General features: G+C 44.0%; 1 long non-coding RNA gene across 4 annotated transcripts in view; it reads right to left on the bottom strand.

Moving 5' to 3' along the window:
- LOC123361958 overlaps window positions 1–16,372 on the bottom strand; it is a 117,365-nt gene extending 100,993 nt beyond the window's left edge. For all 4 annotated transcript variants that reach the window (XR_006576299.1, XR_006576298.1, XR_006576296.1 and 1 more), the window contains exons 1-2: window positions 16,286–16,372; window positions 13,641–13,783 (exon numbers count right to left, since the gene is read on the bottom strand). This is a non-coding gene — a long non-coding RNA (uncharacterized LOC123361958). The remainder of the gene's footprint in view (window positions 1–13,640; window positions 13,784–16,285) is intronic.
- Between the last annotated feature and the right edge of the window lie 7,832 nt (window positions 16,373–24,204).

Genomic DNA, 24,204 nt, shown 5'->3' with positions numbered 1-24,204 from the left:
TGTAATCAATTCTGACTTTTATGCCTCATTACTTGTAGTCACTTAAAATCTATCTTTTGTAGTTAATAAACTTGTTGTTCAATCCAGACAAACTGGTTTAGATTAGAGTGTTTGGGAAACTCCATTTGGGATAATAGGCACAAATCCCATCATTTTCTATTAATAAAATGATGGACTTTATGAGTTTGTGTTGTTCGGGAGAGAGCAGAAGTAAGTAAGGAAGTGTTATTTACTCTTTCTCATAACCCAAGAACTAGGGGTCACCAAATGAAATTAATAAGCAGCAGGTTTAAAACAAACACAAGGAAGTATTCACACAATGCACAGTCATCCTGTGGAACTCTTTGCCAGAGGATGTTTTGAAGCTAAGACTACAGCAGGGTTCAAAAAAGAACTAGATAAGTTCATGGAAGATAGGTCCATCAATAGCGATTAGCCAGGAGGATCAAGGATGCAAAACCATGCTCTGAAGTGTCCCTAGCCTCTCTTTGCCAGAAGCTGGGAATGGGCAACAGGGGGTGGATCACTTGGTTACCTGTTCTGTTCATTCCCTCTGAAGCACCTGGCATTGTCAGAAGACAGGATACTGGGCTAGATGGACCTTTGGTCTGACCCAGTAGGGCTGTTCTTATGTTCTGAAGATGCACATTTCTGGGGGAAAGTCTCAGACTGGGAATTTGTTGGTGTTGCTCTGCTGTGTAATTCAAGAGTCGCTGGCTCCATAGCCCTCATATATTGTAAATGGGAGTAACATACATAACAGGAGTGGTTGCTCTCAGTGAAGCAGTGTAAAAGGCACCACAGATCAGAGAATTGAGAGGACACAGCTGTTCATCAGTCCAGATTGTAATATCCTGGGTAATGTCACAACTCCACAGAAGTGGTGGCAAATATGGCATTACTGAGATATGAGATGCTGAATAGAGACCCAAAGGATTCCCAAAGCCTCATGATCTGGTTTGAAAACAGCAGATGTTAGGGAGGAGACCTTTTCTAGATGTACCAGATATGGAAGCTGAGCGAGTGGCAGTATAGAATGTAACCATCTCAAATTCAAAAGCCTTATTGTACAGGACAGACTATTTCAGCATCTGTAGGCAGAATAGACCTAGATGAAAGAGAAAGGACATTAGTATTTACAGGATGGGGAGACCAGATGCTGCCTGGATTTGGGGACCACAGAGTTTCTATTCCTTGGAAAACTGAATCCATGGTCCATATCCATGGTTTAGTACCAATCATCACTGTAATTGTAGAATGTTCTAGGCTTCCTTCCTTTCAATCCCCCTGGCACCGACCCTCAAAATACAGAAACTAGGAGTGTCAACAAACAGTTAAGTAATTAAAATGACAAGATTTTTTTTGTCACATCCCATCCCCAAACCCTTTGACTTCTGTCATCTAATTTGTAGCCCATTCCTACAAGATGCTTTTGCAGTCTCCACTTCCATTGACTTCAGCTGGGTTTCAGGACAACAGGCAAGAATATAAAATTATTGTGGTATGAATTTGTCTTTATTTCTGTCTGAAAAGCAAAATTTTTGAAACTATATTAATGATAAAGAAGAATTATAAGAGGGGCAAATTGGTAAGCAACTGCAGTAGACTTTGAGGAATAGGCTCTGTTAGGAGTTCTGTGATTAGTTCCTATGTTGGAAAGGAAACCTGCCAAGCCAAATAAAATACAACCTCCTATTCTACACAAGATGGCAGCATTGCTACACAGCAGATTTCAAAATAGGGCCATGGATGTGAAACTAGCAAACAGCTACAGATTTGTAATTTTCTAACCAAGCCTCTTAATTTCTAGCTTTCCTGAAAATATAAGTGTTTTATTACTGGGGAGGAACAAAACAAAAACCTACTCCCCTTTTTTGTCACAAACTGATTTTAAAATATTTGCACAAGCAATTTATAAACCAACTGTGCAGTTGAAGGGATACACTAGTGTGGGGTGTAAAATTCAGGAATGAGCATGTGAGAAACACCTGCCTCTATTTTGAACAGAGGAGAACTGAGCATGTGTTCCATCTGGGATGTGTGTTCATTTTGGTGTCGGAAGATTCCATTTTGTTGCATACCTGCTGCATTGGTGCAGCTTTCAATAATTTTCAAGCACTCGATCACAACAGTGTAAATCTCTCCTCATTTTATATACCTAGAGGTTTCTTGGGTGCACAGCACCTTGTGGGAATATCCAAGGACCAGAGTCTGAAGCCATTGTTTAGTCGCTCCTATTTATGTGAATAGTCCTGTTCAGGTCAATGGAATTTCTTAAGGGCAAGATTGTCTTTTGCTCTATCCAAGCAGGGGAGAAATGGGCCATACATCATGAGCCAGTGCATGGGGTAGACAGGTTCCATGGAGCTACTATTCCTGCTTCCATGCAGATGGGCAAAGGAGGGGAATGGGCAGAGCCTTGACCCCCCTGCAACAGTAAGGAGAGTTCAGCAGGCACTGAAGAGAAAGTGAGGTATTAACCAATAGCTGATAACTTCCTTATTGGGCAAGGGGGATCATGGAGTAAATTGTAACTGAGTCACAATTCATTCCCTGGTGTGTTCCTGTAGCAGCACAGTTACGTGCTACCCCTTGTTCAGGGTAGATATTCATACTGAAATCTAGCCCTGAGGGCTCAGGCCTACTCCCTTGACTTCAGTGGGCTTGGATTGAGATCTAAGTGAATATGCTACTTCACCTAGGTAGGAGTTACAGAATCTTATCCATTAATGAGCACAGACACTGCCTCAGTTGGGTGCTTGTTTTAAAAAAAAAGATAAAAATAAAAAAAATACAGCTGCTAGCTGCTCAGTTTTGTGCTGAGTTGTTCTGTGCTGTTCCTGTTCAACTCTATTGTTTAACTCTGGAAGTTTATCAGGTCAGGGATTTTAAGTGTTGAATGAGCTATGAACATTTACAGCACTATATAAATAATAGATAATTTGAAGAGAAGTATCTCTTCTCCCAAAGAACTTAATGAGCCTAAATATTTGAATTCAAATTAGATTTTAGACAAAGCATGTAAACTATATGGAAAAAGGCACCAAAGGAGTGTCATGTTTTGGAACATGCTTTATTTCATATGTACATATTGATACGCAATGATCAAAAGTGAACTCTGATCTCATTTTTTGTGGATTTATTTTCTGGGCAATTCTTTCCCCTTACTATCTGCACACATGCCCTTGAATCATTCCTGAGCCTTTCCCTTACTAACAAGACAGGCTGTGCAAGCCAAAAAGTAATTGCTTTCGAATCAGGAATTGCATGTAGACTGTAAACCTGCTGACAACTGCCCATTTCACTAGATTACTTACTCCCAGTTCTAGCGACACTAGGACCCGGCTTTCACATGCCTCCCTGAATCACACTTATTTAACAGTCTCGGCAAGATTTCTGCCAGCTCTTGAGCCTGCACAATGAGCAGCTGCTCTAGAGGGGTTTGTGACCTATTCTGCCTGCATCTGAGAATAGAGCGTAGGTAAACCTGAAGACGAGACAGCGCGCTCTGATATATTTGTATAGGGCCTAGCACCCCGTTGGCCATCAATATCTAAAAAATAGTTGAAAAATCACTAATTGAAAAGAATCTCTGCAGAATTTCAGCTTCTAAACTCTACCAGTGTGAACTGAATTGTAAAGCTCTTCTCTTCCACAGGAGAGAGTCTAGCTCCTGGTACTTGTTTACGCCCACTACTAGCTAGCGAAGAGTCAGTAAAAACCAAATTGGCCTCGCTGTGACCCGCTGAAGGAGTGTGAGAGCCTTCAGGACGTGTACCTTAATTGGGGACAGGGATGTGAGGGTGACCCCCAAGCACATTGTTCTGACTCTGATCACTTTAGCAGCATATGGAGGCAGGATCTTGTGGCTGATCAAAGAACATAGCAGGGAATTAGGCATGGGCTCCCTTCCTGACTCTGCCATTGACCTTGGGCCAAGCACTTAACTGCTCCGTACCTCAGTTTCCCCATGTGTGAAGGTCTGATGACTATACTTACTGCATAGGGGCTCTGTGAGGCTACATAAACTAATGGTTGCAAAGCAAATTGAGATTCTTGCCTAGAAGGAGCTATGAAGGAGGAGTGTGAATTATTACCAGACCCTTGTGGAGTTTTTCAGGAATTCATTTTTGTCTTAAAGTTTTCCATGTGTTCAGTACCTGAAAAATGTCAAACCAATATACAGAGCAATCCTAAATGCTGCCTTTGTCAAGCAGGTGGAGCCAATCCTTTTTTATTGACCACAGACTTTGGCCCACAGCCCCTAACCGTGGCCAGGTGCTGCTGTTTACGTACGGGACTTGACTGTCTCTATTTGTGTCTAGATGCATTTTCAGTCTTTCAAAAGTAAGTCTGGCAAAACATCTGACTCAATGTCCTGTGCATATAACGTTTCCTCCAAATAATTCAACATTAACTAAAGCAATAACAGCGTTTCTGTAAAGTCACTTGTTCCTGTACAGATATCTAAGCAGGGTATATTGCTCCAGCTTCTCCGATCAGAAGTCCAATGCACAGAGACCAAAAAAAGTTCTGGAGGCACCCGTGTCTCCGGGATCTCTCTGGCATAGGGGTCTGAGCATGCACCTTGCCCTCTTTTGGTTGGCTTGTGCACTGTTCTGGGGATACTAGATGGGAACAGGGACTCCAAGTGCAAGAAAGTGAGGAAGGTCCCTGCACCTGGGCAAGGACAGGCCAAAACCTAGACCAAAATGTTTAACTCCAGTACGCAAGTAGCTAATCCTGATGACAGTGGAAGTCAAAGCAAGACAACACAAAATGATTTACTGCCTGAATAAAAGAGGCCTAGGGATGATTCTTTCTGCTGTGTCAAATGTTTACCTACATTTTCCTGATGTTTAAACTCAGTGAGATAAATACAGGACACGTTATCATTAAACTAAATTGCAAATGCAGCTAGAAGGAGCAATGATACAGAATTACACACAAGTGGATGATACAGGTGCACACAGGACTGTATTACAACCCCTGGATAATACAGTAGACCCTTGTATCCACCTGCACAAAGTTTCCCTGCAGCCAGACCAGTCTTGGCCTGGGGATAAATAGAAACACTAATGAAGCTGTATTGTCATAAGTAGGAATGAAACTAATTTCAGATACTTGAGGGTTTATAGCCACATCAGTAAATTTAATTGTCATTTTACTGAGCTATAAGTGAGCTGTAAGACTAATCTAAATGTAACTTGCTTTATAGGGTCGACAGCCTCTTTACAAGCTTCCTCTACACAGAAGTGTCAAATTAGGGCTATATCAATAGATAAAGGGAAAAAATAGAGCCATTGATGGCCATAGCTTTTCCAGTTGATATCTTTATATTGTGCTATAAAAACCTATTACTCTTAATTTAAAGAGTGAAAATTGTTGACATCTCTTTCAAATATTAATCTTTTTAGAAAACAATTTGAACTGAATATAATTTGAGTCAAATAACGTGCACATTTTATTGAAGAGCAGTAAATCTCCAATAGTCAGCAAAAACATGATGATATTTACACTTCCAGATAATCTGAGTTATTAGTTTAGGGCCAAATCTTGCAAAACATACGTGAGTGACTGGAGACCTATCTGCATAGAGAGAACTACTTGCCTGAGTGAGGCTACTCTTGTGGGTAAGTGTGTATATGATCAGGCACTTAATTGGCAGAGAAATGGCTGGAGCGTGAGTGTTTTAGGTATGAAACAAGGTTTAAAACTTCATAATTTTGCTTGGGTACAATTTCTCTATGTGATCAGAGACTACAGACTATTCATCCATGCAAACTATAAATTACAGGCATCTGAGTTGTGGCTCAGAAAAACTCTAACTCCATGAACTGGTGGCCATACAAATCTTGGGGCCAGACTCTGCCTGTTTTGAAGATAAGTGGCGAGATTTGCTGGCCATTTTGCTCTCTATATCCAATGGGCACAGAAGTGACACCACTATTTCCTGTGCCACCCTCTTTTCTTACAGCAATAGTGTAGCGGGGGTGTTGGAGATAGGGAGGGAATATGGCTGGAGCCTACTGCAGTCTGGTGACTTCTAGATGGCAGAGAGTCCTTTGGGTACTTTTCCCAGCTGGCAGGGTTTACAGCAGCTCCCAGATGCTGAACTGGCCGCAGAGTCGGGGAGCTGTGTCCAGTTCCCTGACATGCCCCACCTCTCAGTTCAGCAGAGGATCAAAGCCAAAATACTTAAACCATAAGTGGTGGCAGATCTTTGCGCACTATGAAAGGAGAGCATCTACTGGACTCTGCCCTTTGACTTCTACAGATCTGTATATTCTGACCCAGCTGCGAGAGGGATCTTCCAGATCTCTCTTCACATAGATCTCTGCACTAGTTTTTCACTTCAGTGTTTTTGTACATTTACTAAGAAGCTTTTTTAAGGTTAGCCACTTCTTTACCAGACAAAATCTACACTAGCACGCTAACAGTGGATACCATTATATGACAAATACAAGGTGTATATATGCCCCAGAAACATAATATGTATATTAGCCCCAGCGTTCATATCATCTTGTATCTAGTATGATCTCAGAATATATGGAAGTTCAGCTATACAATATACTATTCTAAACAATATCTAGCACATCTTTTTTCCCTGTCCCCTTTGGAACAAACTGTTTCTATTCCATTGTGTTCTGTCACGTGAATGGGATGAAATTCACCTCTCTGCAGGGGGCCTGTGCACCATGTAAATCCCACTTAACCCCTCAGAATAGGGCATAAGGGCATAGGCCATGGCTGGCCCTCTTCACAGAGATGACTCTTGCACCCTGGCAATCTGAAATGAGTTGGAGGAAACTCCCTGTTTTCTTCGTGCCAGCTATCTGAAAGTTCAAAAGGTAAGCAGCACTTGCTAGAAGGAGTGCCCTCCAAATGAACTTTATGCTTCTGTATGTATTTGTGCTGAGAAGGCTTCTTATCTTTGGACTTTCAAACTTGCTAGTCCTTATTTAAGAATAGAAATATTGGAGAAAAGCCACATATGAAAGCACTGTATTTATGCTTGCTTGTCATTTACACACTGGATTATGGACCCCCTAAACAAAGCTCACACAATGTTTATCCCAAACAGACAAAGGGTCCGCCCCTTTACACACCTGATTGGTTACTTTGGCTTCAGTTAAATCCAATAGAACCCCAACTACCTAAAATTCTCAAGGGCCATCTTGAAACCTATAACCTCCTTGACAACTAGGCAGATTTGGGCAGCCAAAGAAGCTGGCCAGGAGAATATCCTGTCTGCAGATTTCGCAGCCAGCTGGCTGGTTCCCTCAATTACAGGCAGTCATGTGCCTTGTTCATCAGGCTTGTTCAGTAGCTGGTTTGTTCAGCAGGACCCAGTACTTCAGCTACAGTAACTTAACTGAAGTGCTGTTCACACTGGGCCCAAGTTAAAGTGCCTCAGGCAAGACACAAGGTGATGTGGCTAAGGCCCTGCTGAGCCAGCTGACCTTGGCAAAGCCAGACAGCTTCAATATCTGAACTTCACTTATCTGAAAGCCCGTTATCTGAAAGGGGATTATATCCCCAGCTAAAGCTAAGGGACGTGGTCCTATGTCCCTAGCTCAATCTAAGGTGCATGACCTTCTGTCCCCAGCTAAAGCTTAGGGTGGTAAATAACCCTGTTTGGGATAATAGCAGGTTTCAGAAAAGTAACGTTTGGGTGATGGAGGCTGCACTGTAAGAAATAATTACACAGAGGGACCAACACATAGGGAAAGGAGGAAAGAAACCATTTTGGGTGAGGTCTGAAAACAGCTGTAACTGATGTGGTCAGAGATACCTGAAAGAAGTAAAGACAACCTAAAAGCCTCCATCCCCGGCTTTACCCAAAACACAGTGAATGGGGTGTGCCCGTAATTGGGGTTAGTTTTATGAAGATTCTTTTTAACCAACACACCCACTAAAGCTGCCAGTTTTTCACTCTCATGCTGAAATCAGAGGTATAACAATGTCCAACATCACAGCCCTCAGACACATACATGTCTGCCTTATGCACGTGCCATTAGTGGAAAAATCATACCTATACATGCTCCTTTCTCCCAGAAGACACATCGACATGGCCGTCTTGCTTGATAACCCGCCATGAAGGAGAGAAACAAGTTTTGCCACCAGCAGTCTGATTATTACCCCTTCCCCCAAGTCAATGGAAAAGGAGTGTGCATGGGCAGGGTTGCCAACTCCTGCAACTTTGTTGAGGGTCACACAACAAACCACTAGGTGTGTTGCTTGAAGCCCCAGCTCTAGGTGGCATGTGATGATGTGGGAATCCCAGCTTTCATTTAGAAAATGTGACCCAAGGGCATCTTAAAGGTGCCAAAACCTGAGTGGGTGGATAAAGAGTCCCCAATCTATTTTAAAATCTCATCATTGTTAAGCCAATCTCATGATTTTTTGTATGCTTGAGGTTTTCAACACCATGTGTGAGTGCTCCCCAGGGCTTGATCTTCCCCAAAGCTGCCCTGCTCAGAGAAGAACCAGGATGGTGGTGGGGGATGACTTTAACTTTGCTCTGCTCCCAACCTCCAGTATGACAATGGCCAGAATCAGATCCTTCTGAGGAAAACATCAAACGCTCAGAATGAAGCATTATCCAATAGCATGCCTATGGGATAAGTTTCTTCCTAATCTTTCTATATAACTTCACTGAGATAAGAGCTCTTTGTTCACCAGAGTCTGAACTGCATGCAGCCAGACCACAGGGGTCTTAACTCAGTTTAAGGATTCATTAGAATGACCCTGGCAACCAGGGGCGGCTCTAGCCATTTCGCCGCCCCAAGCATGGCGACACGCCATGGGGGGCACTCTGCCGGTTGCCGGCCCGCGGCTCCGGCGGACCTCCCACGGACGTCTGCAGGAGGTCCACCGGAGCCGCGGGACCAGCGGACCCTCCGCAGGCACGTCTGCGGGAGGTCCACCGGAGCCGCCTGCCGCCCTCCTGGTGACCGGCAGAGCGCCCCCCACAGCATGCCACCCCAAGCACGCACTTGGCATGCTGGGGCCTGGAGCCGCCCCTGCTGGCAACGATCATTTAAAATAATAACACGTTGCGCCTAAAGAGCACCTGTCACTTCCAGGTCTCAAATGCTTCACAAACCTTCACTAACTGACCCTTGCCGTACCCCTTTTGTGGTGGGGAAATGTTAAGCTGATTTTACCCATGGAGAAACTGAGGAAAAAGGACTTGCCCAAGGTTACACAATAAGTCTCTGCATGAGCTCAGACTGGAACCCAGGAGTCCTGTCTCCCAGTCTACTGCTTGAACAACTACTCAATATTACCTCATCAATTTGAGCCAGAGCTTCTAGGGAATTGTCTCTTGTGAGGTGCTGAACAGATTTTGTGAGGAACAGGATCAGACCCATAGAGCCTAAAGACACTGAAGAATTATTTCTTATTTTTTCCTCAATAAAAGGCCTGATAAAACAGATTTTCTTCAGATCATCAGAAAGATCAACCCATCAGCACAAGTGTATTCTCAATTAAGTCACAGCTTATAATGTGAGAACAAGCGAGAAGACAGAAACACAAATAAGAAAAGAATAGATTGTTTTTATGACTTCTAGTTTCCTCTCATTCTCCAGTGAGCAAGGCGAGGAGATTAATGATATTGTCACAACAACATTAATGATGCTGTAAAATCATAAGGACAAAGAGAGAGAGGATTTGATAAAAGTGAGATTTACAACTACATCAGTCAATTTAATTATCTTTTACTAGGCTTAAACTAAGCAGTAAGACTAATCTCCATTTAACATGTTTTACAGGGTCTGCGAGTGCTTTACAATCCTCCTTCATTCAGAAGTGTCAAATTATGGCAATATTGATAAAAGGGTGGTGTAAATGGTAGTCTAGACAATCCCAGAACCAGTGAATATCATTTTTACAGCATTGTAAAACCCTATTACTCTCAGATTTGGGACTAGGATTTGTGGACAGCAATCGGAGTTGATAATGTTTAGAAAGCAAGTTTAGAGGAGATAAATATCCACATCCACCTTGCTGCACTTGCTATAAAAAGCCATGCTTACCAGGAATAATGATGCTATGGGTGTCTGTCAGTGTTGCTTAGTGTTGTTAGCACACACCAAACAGTGGGCCTGATTCGTCTCTTAATGACCCCAGTGAAACTCTACTGACTTCAGTGGAGTTACTCCTGATTTATACCTGCCACGTTGTGTAGTTAATTACACTTGTGCAAAAAGGATGTAAAACACCACCAGTCTGTTTCGGTAGCATGGTTTACAGCCACTATGCTCTCCTCTTCCACAAAGCTCAAGGCTACAGGAAGCAGGCTCATGCCCAGGCTTAGCAGAATTAAATTTTTTAAATATAATTTTGATGGAAAAGATCAATGTTTATGTTAAAGATTTTTTTCTATTTTTATCAATTTAAATTTCTGCACTTGTAGGAAATTGGGGGAAGGAGGGCATTGTCAGACAATTATTTAATGACAGTAATTGTTCAGATTCAAAAAGTTAAAGCTTTATAACCTTTAAAACAGAAATAGTGAAGATCACATGTTAAAATATACAAAGCAAATATCCTTAAATCAAATTCTAATAAGGTCTCAAGCAGCATTTTTCTTACTTTGCCTGTCTGTAAATTCTGATGATTATCAATGGAAATATTTTTTCATTGGTTTGTGTGTGTGCAGTGAAATTGATGTTTACTGACATTGACTCATAAAAATATAATAATTCCCAGCCTAATTATATTCATAGCAGAGGCGGGAAAATGTTTAACCATTTTCCCTGAAGGTTTTATTTCTATGTTTTTTAATGATTGAAGACAATGCAGAAGTCTCTGAATCAGGAAAATGGACACTTCAAGATTAGCTGTAGTCCTTTTATTGGGCAGCATATTTGAAGTTTAGCACCTCAAGTAAATGTGAATTGCTCATCATTGGGGCAGTTTTAAATCTTGATCAATTTGTTCCAATAAAAATTAAAAAAACTAGAGTCTCATCTCCTGTCCCCAAAACAGAATAAATTCAAACTGAGCTAGAAGAAAATATAGCTTGGGTTGAAGAAGTTGATTTTTCTGAAAATTGTCAGAGACTTTGCACTATTGCTTTCTTGTTAAGCTTGTCATATATTGTTGTATTCCATAACTAAGAAATATATACAGACCATTTTAAAGGTCCAATGTAAAAGACTTTTTTCTAAGTTTTATATTTATTTGTGTGCGTATGTGTGTGTGTGTGTGTGTGTGTATGACTTGAATTTGATTTTTAAATTAATTCTGAAATTTGGTTAATAGTATAAAATTAAATCTAGAAGCTAGTGATGGAAAAAATCCTAAAATATCTGATTCATCTCCAGGTTCTTCCCCTACTGTATATTTATTAGTGCTTTGGGGTCATATTAAATTCTCCACACAACAGGCTTCCCAGCATTTCTCTTGGTAGATATTCTACAGTCTAATCAATCTCACTCTCAGGAAGTTTTTACTGAAACTTAAGCTACATTTTTCAATTCTTTACTTCACAAAACCTTGATTAGGGATAACAATGTGAACTACCCTCAATGTTTTGCGCCATATTCTCTGCAGGAAAAACTCCCTTGAAGGTGATTCCAAAATACAGTAGGTATATAAGGTTCCAGGATGTCACTCTGAATCCTAAAATGTCTAAGTCCATGTGAAATGATGGAAGCAGTTACAAGTGTGCCTCAGCACTCTTTTTGTTTAGAATATCACCGGCTTCAATCATCACTGGGATTTGTGGTCTGTTACCATCCAGTTTTTAAGTTCTCAGCCATTTTTTGGCTTTTTTTTACACACATCACTTTATGAATTATACTTTACTTTATGAATTATATATGTATGAATTATATGTATGTATATGTATAATTGTATATATATATACACATATAAAATCTGTATGTATAATTCAGACGTGTGCATTATACATGGGCTTTCAGCTATTAGTAGTTTTATTAATGCACATAAGGTGGCATTTGGAGGGGAGGACTCATTCTGCTCATGAAATCGATTTATTTGTGGAGCATACAGTATATCAATGAAATATGAGGATTCCAATATGGAACTGCTCTGGATATAAAATCAGCAAAGCTTGACTAATAATGCTTGTTGCTCCAACAACCACTTCCACATGGGGAATCTCAAAATGCCGGTCAGCCATTAATGATATCCTTCCCACAACAGTCCTATAAAGTAGAGAATTTCATTTTTACCCCCAGATGGAGGGAATGAGGCATAGAAAAGTTAAGAAACATGCCCAAAGAAACTCAGGGAGTTAATAGCAGAGATGAGGTCAGACTCCAAGTTGTGCTTTAAACATCCTACAGTCCTGCCTCATGGTCTGTTTTCTTTCTATTAATCCTTCTATTACTGTAGTTGGTATGCTGAAATCTGACTCAGCTGGATTGCCTTCATTCCCTTGTAGTGATTAAAGGGAATGTTTCCCATATAGGGATTTTCTTATATTGTTGGGGCGTGGAACTGGGGCTTGTCCTCCTGCAGATTAGATGTTGGATACCACTCCCAAAGCTTGGATCAGTCAGAAACTAGGGCCATTTATAGGAGATAGCATGTGTTCACAGCAACTCTGGCCCCAGACAACTTCCTCTACCTAGCAGTACAACTCTGGTGCTACCAAGGACTCCCCTAACACATGGCTGTCTGGGGACCCCTCTTAAAGGGGGATTTCTATCACTGAGAGACCGCCCCTGCCCCAAAAGATAAAACAATCCCAAGATGTATTACCCTTTCCAGGGAATCTTCAATAGGCCTGAGAATGGATGGTGAAGTCAATGGGAGTTTTGCTCAGATAAGGATTTCAGGAATTAGCCCAATGGGAGAATTACTCTGTCAATAAGTTCTGCAATGTGTTTGTCAGTGCAGGAAGCAGGCAAAAAGTCAGTGCAGGATTCTTATCCACCAAATCTTATCAGGGTGGTAAATCTGTTCTTTGATCCTTTGTCAATAATGCTGGAAAGTTGGAGGCAGCTGCCACCACCCCTATTCTGCAATGCAGTCACCAGAGCCTCATAAAACATTTATGAAACCCGTAATAAACAGGTCTGATAAGGAACAGGATGCTAGAATTCAGGAGTCAGCAGCTTCTTCCTATGACTCCAAGGTTCCTCTGTTTAAACAGCAAACACAGCCCATCAGTTTCACACTGCCATAAAATTTGCAAGCAGAGACTTTTCACCAACCCCTGTGATTACTGAGTTTGCTTGGAATGCACCTGTATACAGTATTCACCTTTCCAATTTCACTGCATGGATCAGCTACCAGAGAGAAGTAGGGGGCAGGAAGAGAAATTCAATACAAATCTAACTACAAACTACAAGAGAAAGTAATTTGCTGCCATTAAACAGATAGGCCTGTAGAACTGTGTCTAGAATGCAGAAGAAATTGAACTCAGTTTAGTGTAATGTTTTCCTTGTGTTTTATTTTTTTTTATTTAATATTGTGAAGGCTTTTTTATTTGAGGGGGAGAGGAGCTTGGTCTAAAGGCTAAAGCACAGGACTGGGAGACAAGAAACTTGGCTTCTCTTCCCAGATCTGCCACTTATTAGTTATATAACTTTGGACAAGTCCCTGCCTTGGTTTGTGCCTCTGCTACCCATATGAACACTAAAGATAATTATGTTTACCTGCCTTCCACGGTTGATGTGAATCTTAATGCAACGCTGCCTGACTCCTTGTTGTCTGATGGCGTAACTCCATTGAAATCAATGGACTCACACTGGAGTAACTGAGTGATGATAATGAACCTGATTCATCAAAGAGGCCTGTTCTGGGAAGAAACATGGCATCTGATTTAAAAAACATGAATGAAATTCAAGAAAGCCACTGGCTATGGAAATGCAAGAGAGTATTTATTTAATCCTCTTGTGGGTGTGTTAGGTAAAGGTGATATGATGCACTGCTGCCCAGGAAAGGTGAAGCACTGGGAAATTTTACCAAGAGCTGTAGCAGCAGTGTTCTAGGGTTTTCTGGATATTTTGAAGGGAAGGAATTGTATAATTTTATGCTGGGATGTGAAATTAATCCTCCCCTTCAAATACCTAAGAGACTTTGTAGTCCTCAAAAGGGGTCTCTTTCAGTGTTTTCTTCAGAGTATACTACACAGACATCTTAACCTCAACACGGCCAAAACAGAGCTCTGATCTCTTTCCACCACCACACCACTCCCTGTCCTTCCCACTCCTTCCTTTCTCAGTCACCATGGACAAACACCACCATCCTGCTTGTTGCTAGGACCATAATCTGGGCATTATCTTTGACTCAGCCCTTTCTCTAGATCTTCACATCCAGGCCATGTCTAAATCCTGCTGCTTCTTCCTGTACAGCATCACTGATATACAGCCTTTCCTATCCATCCGCACAGCTAAATCTCTCCTCCAGATTCCCATCATCTTGCGTCTTGATTAGCACAACCCCTGCCCTGCAACTGCTGCAAAAATAATTTCCTGGATCATTGCTTCAGTGACATCACCCCGCTCTTTGCATCCTTCCACTGTCTCCTCTGCAATCATTGTATCAAACGTAAACCCCTCCTCTTTGCGTTTCAGGCCCTTTACGACACACCTCTGCCCTATAATCTTTTATTCGCCATTTGGATATTGGCTTCTGCCTCCATTCTGCCAGTGATGCCAGCCTGTTTGTTAAAGTTTTAAACAAGCACCTTCACCCTTTCTCCCGGGCTGTCCGCACGCTTCAGAGGAGCCCTCTGGAAACATCCACCCCTGTTTTTGCCCTTGTAGTATGGGTGTGTCTGAGGCAAATCAGCTGTAGCCAGGGTGTGCTTATGCCATAGCAGTAGCCAGTTGCTAAAACATTCCTGGAGATCCATGGGAAGCTGAGAACAAATGAAAGCACCCCTCAAATCTGAGAAGCAAATGGCCCCTGAACCCATATCAGTCTTACGCTGGGCGCAGCCTACTGGGATGTGAGGATCTGGTGCATTATCTGTAGCAATACTATGTGAATAATTACAATTAGACCGTATGCCCAGCAATGTGTGCTGACTGAGTATATTAGTATAAATAAATATGCATTTACAGATGTGTATCAATTTTATTGTATAATCTCTGTGAGATAAGGCAGTTATACTATTCTGATTGCATCATTTATCTGTTAAGATGGCTAGCAGTTGTCTTGTATAATTGCACTTTGTCTATGTTTTAGTTCAATTTTGTGTCAAGTCATTAAAGACACTAATAATAAGTTATTAGCAGTAGTAAGGAAGGGATGGGGGAGAAGTTATGAGGAGCAGGTGGATGGGAAGATAATCTTATTTAGATATGTTTTTATCAGTAGAATACTCTGTTATGGCTGATGGTAATAAAAGCACTAATTCAGTTTTCTATAGTGTGTCCTACTTGTGTCATGTGCTTTAGTCCTAAATAAACCTGTGGTTGCTGCACTACAGTGGAGGTACAGAACATGGTCTTGTTATAGTCTCTGCCTCTCGCGAGTATACAGGCAGTGCAGCTCGGAACAGAGTGTGCACGTGTTCACAGGATACGGGGCATACTGAACAGGGCATGTTTTCAAAACCTTGTGTATTTATGAGGCAAACTCTGTTCCCAGAGTTCTGACTGGGTTGGATTCTAGGAATCTCCATGGGTCAGGGAAGGCACCAAGCATTCTCTCCCTCGAGTGCTTGGCTGGCTGGTTCTTGCTCACATGCTCAGGGTCTATCCGATTGCCATATGTAGGGTCAGGAAGCAATTTTTCCCCTAGGTCAGATTGGCAGTGACCTTGGGGGGTTTTCTCCTTCCTCTGCAGCCTGTGGGTGCATGTCAGTTGCCAGGATTATCTGCGTATATCTCTCATAATAATTTCCCTGGCCTGGGGAGGGCCTTGAGCATTGGTGCACCTCGGTGTCTCCTATTCTCTTCCTGTGGCATGTAATAGTTTAGTCTCCTGTTGGCTGTAATATTTTGATCTAACTTTAGTTGTTGGGCTTAGTGTGTGTGTGTGTGGGTGCTGGGTGGTAGAGGTGGCCTGTGATATGCAGGAGGTCAGACTAGATGATCCCTTCTGGCCTTAAACTCCATGACTCCTCACTAAGCCATGAAATAGTAGCTGAACTGCATTGCAGCTGCTACCCAGACTCCCATCTTGAGCAGCCTTCCCCATCTGGAGTCCCTCCCTTCCACACAGCAGCCAACAGCTACTGGATGTGCACAACAGTTCATCCATTGGCCCCTCCCCCAAAGAAATATTGTCTGGGCTGTGTAAAGAGCCTTGGGGAGTTGGGCTCAGCTGTGTGGACTCCCCAAATTCTCACCTTTTGATACAAAAGCTAGTGTGAATCTCAGTCTGAATAATGCCGACACGGATGGTGCTGTAATTATAGTCATGAGTGTTGTGTATTTGGTTGTCATGGTTTTTGGTTCCTATGGTAACTGAGTTAGATTATTAGGGGATAGCTCAGCCAGCTTCAGCCGGCTGGGTGAGTTCTCTGAGTCTGTAAATAAAATGGTGGTTTTGTTAGCTGTCTGCTCTCTGGCCTCAAGTGATTTCTTCCTAAACCGGCTGCCCCCAAGGATATAACAAGTGGCGACGAGGGTGAGATTCCGGTGCTGCTCCAGTAACAGAAGGAAGTAGAAGTCAAGGTAAAGAACAAACAAACAAAAAAGCTGCTTGTTTGCACTGACTGTGAAAGTGAAACTAAAATCATGGCTACTCTGAGCAGGCCACTGGAACCTTTTGATGAGAATATAGAGCAATGGCATGTGTATACTGAGCGTTTTGAGCTTTTTTTTATTGCAAATGACATTACAGAAGCGAAGAAGGTGCCAATATTCTTAAGTGTTGTAGGGGCTAAAACCTACTCCCTGCTACGCAGCTTACTACACCCTGTTAAACCAGCAACTAAATCTTACAGTGACATTGTGGAAATCCTGGGGTCCCATTTTTCCCCAAAACCACTGGTAATTGCTGAAAGATTTGTGCAGACAATGAAAAACGCTTTGAAATCAGCAAGGGGACAACACTCCATTCAAAAGCGTCTGGATACCTTCTTACTTTCCTACCGAAACACACCTCATGCTACGACCCAGGCATCCCCAGCCTTTCTAATGTTGGGACGACAGCTGCGCACTTGCTTTGATCTGCTGAAACCTTCTGAACCCAGACAAACTGTGCAACATCAGTAGCAATATCAAGTCATCAGACGGGCTCCCAGAGCAAAAGACCCAACCTTTAGCCCGGGACAGCCAGTTTTGGCTCGGAACTATACTTCCAGAGCTAAATGGGTCCCGGCCACAGTCATCACTCGAACAGGGCCTGTTTCCTACACAGTCCGGACTGCAGAGAATCTTACCTGGCAGCGACATGTAGATCAGCTGTTGCCAGGTCATGCCAGTCCTCAGGACACATCTGCAATTGAGGGGTCTGACTTCACCTCTTCTGGTGAGACACCGAATCACGAATCACCTATTCCTGACTGTCCTCCTCCATTACTGTCGGCGGCTGAGATGCCCCTTTGCCCAGCACGAGCTGATACCACCGCCTCACCCATTCGTGCTGCGGACCCTGAGCCCATGGTACTTTCGGGTGCAATAACACCAGAAGTTCGCCGTAATCCACCTAGAGACAGAAGGCCTCCTCATCGGCTGGATCTTTAGCTAGGGCGAACCCATGGTTATGGGGCAAAATAATCCCCAGGGTTTAGCCGGGAATGGAGGCAGTCTACCCTCCTTCTCTAGTCTAGTGTGTGTTTTATTTAGGGGATGTTCTTATTAGCGGGGGAGGAATATGTTGTGTATTTGGTTGTCATGGTTTTTGGTTCCTATGGTAACTGAGTTAGATTATTAGGGGATAGCTCAGCCAGCTTCAGCCGGCTGGGTGAGTTCTCTGAGTCTGTAAATAAAATGGTGGTTTTGTTAGCTGTCTGCTGTCTGGCCTCAAGTGATTTCTTCCTAAACCGGCTGCCCCCAAGGATATAACAATGAGGAGTGCTGCTGCTTCCAGTGAAGTCTCGTAGACTTCAGTAGGAGCAGAAGTGGATCCTTGATTGTGATTTAGCAATGAAGCTTGAACGGGCACTTTCCATTGTGCCTGGGCCATTTTAAATGAATGAAATTACTGAGTAAATAAGCATTTATGTGATACATCTAAATCAGGGGTGGGCAAACTTTTTGACCTGAGGGCCACATTGGGGTTGCAAAACTGTATGGAGGGCCGGGTAGCAAAGGCTGTGCCTCCCCAAACAGCTTGACCCCTGCCCCCATCCACCCCCTCTCACTTCCCGCCTCCTGACTGCCCCCTCAGGACCCCTGACCCATCCAACCCCCGCTGCTCCTTGTCCCCTAACCGCTCCCTCCCAGGACCCCCACCCCTAACTGCCCCCCAAAACCCCACCCCCTATTCAACCCCCCTTCTCCTAGTCCCCTGACTACCCCCCAACCCTTATCCACACCCCCACCCCTGACAGGCCACCTGGGACTCCATGCTTATCCAACCCCCCCCCCCAGTTCCCCCATCCCCTGACAGCCCCACCGAACCTCTGCCCCTTATCCAACCCCACGGCCCTGGCCCCCTTACCATGCCCGCTCAGAAGCAGCATGTCTGGCAGCCACATCACCCAGCCAGAGCCAGACACGCTGCCATACTGCTCTGCAGGAGCGTGCAACCCTGCCATCCAGAGCGCTGCCCATGCGGAGCGTGGCTGCAGGGGAGGGGATAGCGGAGGAGGGGCCGGAGGCTAGCCTCCCCAGCCGGGAGCTCAGGGGCCGGGCAGGACGGTCCTGCGGGCCGCCGTAGTTTGCCCACCTCTGCTGTAAGAGCAGCCTGCGGGGTTGCTGTAATTCAGTAGTTCTCAAACTTTTTGTACTGGCAATCTCTTTCATACAGCATGACTCCTTTGTGCTCATATAGATACCCCCTCCCCCCACACACACTTAAAGTTACATATACCAATGTCTACAGGAGTCTAAATTGGGGTACTGGAATCTAAGTTACATATCATCTCTGAATTTGGACCTGTGAGTATGAAGCGGGGCAGGGAGAAAAGAATCGCAGAGAAGGTGAGAGGGTAGAGAGAGGGTCAAAGGAATAAGAGGAAAGGGGTTGTGGCAGATGGGGAGGTGGAAAGAAAAGATACCTGTCAGGAAAGAACGTGAAAAGGGGGATGGCTGATTGGAGAAACATGGGAAGAGAATTGGAAACTGATAGAGGAGAGAAGGGAAGGTGGGAAAGAGAAGGGAGGGAAGCAAAAGGAATGAAGGAAGGAGGGTGTGGAAAACAGGATGTTGAGGAGAAGATCTGGGAAGGGGGATAGAAGAGGAAGGGGATGGAAAGAGATGGATAGAGGTGGTGGAAAAAGGAGGATGTGAAAAGGAGGCTGGATGGAAAAAATGTGAAAGGGAAATGGATGGTGGAGATTAGGAGGAGATATGGAAAGGGGGCTAGAAGGAGAAGGTTAGGAGGAGGGATGGAGGGAGGAGGGCCGGGCAGTTGCTCCGGGCCTCTCGCTTGGCGGCAGCTGTGGTGGGTCCGGGGCGCTGTAACCCGAAACCTCCCGCCCCTGATGCAGCGGAGGAAGGAGGAAGCGGCTCGGGCCGGCAGTGAGTGTGTCCCACACCAAGGGGGGAGCGCTCCGGTTTGTTCACTGGCGCTTATGGCAGCTGCAGGGGGGGGGGGGTGTCTGTGCCTCCTTTGCGGGGCTCTCCCGGCCCCGGGTGGGATCTCGCTGCCCCCTGCTCCTGCGGCCTCCCTGGCCCCACCCTTTCCCGAGACTTTGCCTCCCGCACCAGCCTTTGTGTGCGGAGGAGGGACAAGCCCGTGCTGGGAGGGAGGCTGGATTTTAGGGCAGAGGAGCAGCCGAGTGCTGCATCTCTGATTGCAGAGCCGGGGGGCCCAGCCAGCGGCGGCGGGGGGGTGTCCTGCTTCTCGCGAGCCCTGCGAGCTGCCCAGGTCCCGATCGGGGCCGCTGGGCCCGGGACAGGCGCTGCGATTTCCCGTGTCTCCGTGCAGCGCGGGCGGGCTGGGTCAGGAGCTCGGGGGCCGGGCAGGACAGTCCCGCGGGCCGGATGTGGCCCGCGGGCCGTAGTTTGCCCACCCCTGATCTAAATGAAAGCAGGAAAGACTCTGCCAAAGCCCTTCTCTTGCTTTCATTACTGTACCCTTGTCTCCTCTTGTCGTCTCGCCACCTCCAATCCATACAAAATCCTGTTGCTAAAATCCACCTCCTTCCTGGTGCTCTCAGATCTCTCCACTGGCTTCCTGTGACTTTCCTCATCAAATTTATCTCTCTTCCTCATTTTCAGGGCCCCCCATAATCTTGCCCACCCTTCATCTCTGTTCTAATTCCTCCTCTTCATCCTCTCACTTCAGGGCTCTTGTCTATTTTTCACACTCTTTGCTATGTGCTGAGTATACACAACAATTTCTGAATAATCTGTTCTGCTCCCCAATGCTTGGAATCATCTCTGATGTGGCTGCCTGACTGCAAAATGTGCTTTTTTTTCCTTCTTGAAAACCTTCCTGACACACTATTCCTACCTTCCTGACATATGCATCCTCTGTGGGTATAAATTGGCATAGATCCCTTGACTTTAGTGCTTCCTTGTTGATTTACACCAGCTGTAGATCTGGTCCCATGTCCCCAGGCCTATGAAAGTTTAGCACTGTACATAATAGAGCCCCTGTTCTGCTTTGGGACCTGTTAGGATGGATCCCTGTGGCAAAGCCTACAATGAGTTTTGCCTGAGTAAGAACTGAGGGCCAGATTCTGATACCTGAAATCGATGGGGCAACTCACAGAGGAAGGTAGAGGAAGGACTTCCTGTGAGCAAGGGTATAAAAATTTGCTCCTGAGCTGGGACTCCAGGCTTTGGCCCCTGAGTTTCAAGCTGAACTGCAAAAGATTTTTTGTAAAATCAGGTTTATGTTATTTTGTTGTTAGACGCCTTCTTAGCCTCCTTTATATGGCATCAGTCCTTGATCTGTTCTGTCCTTCCCCACAGCGTCATTAGGGGCTGCTATCAAGAGGCTACACCATCACTTATATTAACTCAGTGAGAAGAAAATATTGCTTTAAAAAGTTCCACGTATCCACATTTCTTGCTCTGTCCACAATTCGACTTTCCAATTATTTGGTATTTTGATGATTGTTTAAAATTAGACATTTGCTACCTCCCCAAAAAAATAAGACTTTGGAAGCTTGAAAATATATTCTTGTGGCAATTGTTTGTCTGTCACGTGTACTGGTTTGTTATTGCAGGGTGGCCAGGTGCAAGGTTCCTAGCATTGCATTTTTGTAAAATGAAAAATAATGTTGAGGCCATTTGTTTAAAACAAATAAACAAAAAGAACAAGCAAATTACTGCATAGCTGTTGTAAATAGATGGCCACATTTTACACCTACCAGCCTTGAGAGTCTGCTAGGTTCATCCTTTCCGAATATATTGTTCTTGACCTATAATTAGTTCATTAGGGAATATTTGTGAATATATACACAAAAGTAACAATTGTTAATTATATAACAAGTGTGTAGAGAAATTCCTGACAGAGATTGGGGGAGGTGGAGGGAGAGAAAATCCAAAGCAAGAATGAGCATTAAAGCTATAATTAATTGGAAGCTCTCTGCATAGACTAATTCTAAATCAAGCATTAACTTTTAAATAGCATGGAGACAGATTGTCACATTTCACGTTTTAAAAAATGTTGGAGGGGACCATTGGGCAGCAAATCTTTGTAAAGATTCCTTCACAGAGATTTACCCCTCACTGGCTCATCATCAGTGGGTGGGGAACTTTCCTCATCCTGGAAAAGGGTGCAGGGTCCACCCCAAAACTTGGAGTATCCCTGTTGGTTTTCAGAACTCTGGCCCACAGTGACCCACTCCTGGCTCCTTGTCAGTGTGACTCCTTTGGAGTTGTGCTAACAGAGACACCCCCATTGGCTGCAACTGCCAGGATCTCCAGGTCACTGCATGGAAAGTATAACATAGGTTGGGGCTGTAGTAGCTTTCTTGGGTACAATCCACAGGACAAGAGTGGGGATATGTAGTACGCACCCTTGCCTTGCCCTCATCTCATGAAGAAGGAGATCCATGTGGATGACTCTTCCTGTATAGAACTAGGATAATACAATCTGGCCCTTAGTTTTTAGGGTGTTTCAGCTTTTCAACACCAGTCTTTTTTACTAATTTGCTTAATTTACTCCTTTTTTGATGCCAATATATGGTTAATGTTTTATTTAATAACATGATTTACAGAGAAAGACGCCCCTTGTGTATTAAGGATGACAGCAGAACACGCAATGGTGGAGGAAGTGAAGCTGCAAGATAATTAAGCGCATTATCCCTAACGAGTGAAAATTGCTTATTGCAAACTCCTGACTAATGCTGAAAGAAGTTCAATGATAAATAGGATGCAAATGATTCACTCGCAGAACCTTAAATGGGGATGTAAAATACACAGCTGGATGAAATGTGTGAAAACATTTTCACAAAAATGTATGGAGATACTTTCATCAGTTGGTTTTGTGGTTTCAGGCCCTGCAGAATTATGACTTTCATAAAAATGTATGGATCTGAATGTCTGAGGCAGAGAAGTGTCTGAGATTGAAATTCCACTATCATGCAGACACTGAAGCTTTAAAAAACGTTTCTCCATGAAAATTCTCATTTCTGAATGTTGACTGTGATGGTGCTGGTGTACCTTGTACTTTAGTGCAATGGGCCAGATGCTTGGAAACAAAGATGGAACTCCTGGGGTCAAGTCCGGCCCCTCTTGAAGTCAATGGGAGTTTTACCATTGAAGTCACTGGAGTCAGTATTTCATTCCCTATGTCTTTGTCGTGTTCTTTCAGATGCACAGATGTTAACTGTTCATCCAGCAGCCCCCAGGCCCAGGATCTGATCAGCCCACAGGAATCCATAGGAATGGCAGAAATATTTAAGTGAACTTGAACTGGCTGAGGACACTGCTCACTCAGTGGCTGAAATCCTGGCCCCATTGATGTCAATAGAAAAACTTCCATTGATGTCAGTGGAGCCAGGATTTCAACCATTGTCTCTGTTGTTGCCAATGTATGAGTCCATTTGTTTCAGTGCATCTTCTTGTACGATAAGGGATCCGCAAATGTATCCACACGTTGGGCAGGCATGGCCATACATTCTGGCCACAGCTTGCTTCTTCGCGCACTCTTCTCTTTGGCTTTTTCTGTTCTACTATTCTGGATGGCACTATCCACAGCCCAGCAGGCCTGCTGCCATCCTGATCTAATGGCAGCAGTAGTGTCCCATGTGTTTGGGTCGTCTCGGACAGCTTTTAGGCCCATTGCATCTAGTAGAAGTGAGAACCATGAGACTAGCATCATGATGATCATGATTGATGGTGTCAACTGATGCCTAGCTACAGTGTCATTGACAGAGAACCATAAATCCTCGGTTAGGCATAATATATAAACTTTTCTAGATAGCCTCTGTTTACAGTCAGCAGAGCTTTCCTCTGAATGGTGATTTTGATATGACACTTCTCCACTCACTTGAATTAGTGCTTACTAGCCTCTTGTTACTACACCCCTCCTGTGATGCTTACCCCAAAGACACCAAGCTTAAAAAACTGATGAAGTCCACTGTGCAGAGCTCTGCCATACCAGATGACCTATCATGTAGATTCAGTACCTGAACTTGAGTATATTGTGAAAACACTTGGAGCACTGTTCCTTCAGGTAGGTACCAGGGAAACCTTTGGTTAACACAATCACTTTTCAGACTACTTGGTCTTGCACCTGTAAATATTTTTTATTGTGTTGCCAGTTGTGAGTATAGCCATCTGTGCTGGGTTTTACATAAGAACATAAGAATGGCCCTACTGGGTCAGACAAAAGGTCCATCTAGCTCAGTATCCTGTCTTCCGACAGTGGCCAGTGCCAGGTGCCCCAGAGGGAATGAACAGAACAACTAATCCATCCCCTGTCGCTCATTCCCAGCTTCTGGCAAACAGAGGCTAGGAAGACTATTCCTGCCCATACTGGCTAATAGCCATTGATGGACCTATCCTCCATGAATTTATCTAGTTCTTTTTTTAACCCTGTTATGGTCTTGGCCTTCACCACATCCTCTGGCAAGGAATTCCACAGGTTGACTGTGTGTTGTGTGAAGAAACACTTCCTTTTGTTTGTTTTAAACCTGCTGCCTATTAACTTCATTTGGTGACCCCTAGTTCTTGTGTTATGAGAAGTACTAAACAA

The sequence above is a fragment of the Mauremys mutica genome, chromosome 1, assembly GCF_020497125.1.
Source record: "Mauremys mutica isolate MM-2020 ecotype Southern chromosome 1, ASM2049712v1, whole genome shotgun sequence".
In the NCBI taxonomy this organism is placed as follows: domain Eukaryota; kingdom Metazoa; phylum Chordata; order Testudines; family Geoemydidae; genus Mauremys; species Mauremys mutica.
This window is presented reverse-complemented; position numbering and strand designations above follow the sequence as displayed.